Genomic DNA, 1,315 nt, shown 5'->3' on the forward strand with positions numbered 1-1,315 from the left:
CTGCTGGAGTAACTTTACCAGTGTTTGCGAGCTTTGAAGGTGTTTTTTGAGCTTCCTCAAGCAGTCGATCGATTTCAGTGGCGGTGCGGCAGCGTGATGGATCTGGGATCGTACTGCCCTTAATTCCGCAGCAGTCTTTATTATGTAATTGCGAAGGTCATGAATGTCGGGATTCTTGCCAGCAGTTTTCTGACCCCGTCGGTGTTTGCTACGAGTGATCTCGGCATGCTCTTCGGCTAGCTCCTCATGTTCGACCCAGAAGATATCTTCTTCTGTCATGGGTTTACTGAACAGAGAGTCTTCTCGTGCCGTATGGTTTCTGGCTATTCTCGGATGTACGTCAGCATCTTCTTCCGTATCATCAGAAAGGTTGCTGGGATCCAAGTTGATGCGCCCGACTTCGTTGTTCTATTTATCCTTTGCGGGATACGAAGGACTTTCAGAGTTCTCGTTTTCGACATAGGTTGTTTCGCTAGGGTTTTGTCCCGAAGGATTCTCTCGCAAAGTTCCAGGCCTGTCGAGTGGAGTTGCGAAGTCAAATCTTCTTCCGTGAACTCTTGTGGTTCCGCGAGGATAGGCTGCCCGGGTCCTTACTGTTAAGGTTTCGACCTGTTTAGTCAAGGTGCCCACGAGCTTGTCTTGTTCTTCCGACCTTTTTTCATAGGCAGAGAACATCTTTTTAAACTCATCGAGCATCGCGGCGTTGGCTAATGCGTTGGCCGTGGGGACATCCGCTGTTAGAGTTGTTTGTTTGTCGCTGCTTCCTCCGTTGAGAGGAGTATGCATGTGACACCCCCGATCGTAGATAACCGGAAATGACACAGTCGATGTTCCCCGAAGGTCGACACTAGGTTTTCGAAATAAATCCGATCGCCTTAGACCAACAACCAAAGAACACAGACGCTCCTATCGGATATTACTCTAGGCTTTTCAACCCAATAAAGCAATATTCGATAGTTAGTTCGTCCCGGACAAGGACTAATATTATATGAGAACTCGTGATTTATAAACATCTTTTATACAATATTTATTTACTTTAAACATCTTACAAAGTGTTATAGTTTTATCCTACGGCCTATTGCCCAACAACGTTTCAGGTAAATTCCTACGGCCTATTGCCCAACAACATTTTCTGTAAATATACATCAAAAGGTACGTTGCAAGGACAACAAAATACTACCGCTGGTTGGCCGTTCCTTCCGTCCAAAAAGTAAAGTGTCTCCCGCCTAAGGGTTACCCGCACACACGAATGAGTCATGAGCAACTATTTTACTCAGTGAATCTAGAATCACAACACAATCAATAATAAACCAAA

Source organism: Brassica oleracea, chromosome C3, assembly GCF_000695525.1.
Source record: "Brassica oleracea var. oleracea cultivar TO1000 chromosome C3, BOL, whole genome shotgun sequence".
Classification (NCBI taxonomy): Eukaryota; Viridiplantae; Streptophyta; class Magnoliopsida; order Brassicales; family Brassicaceae; genus Brassica; species Brassica oleracea.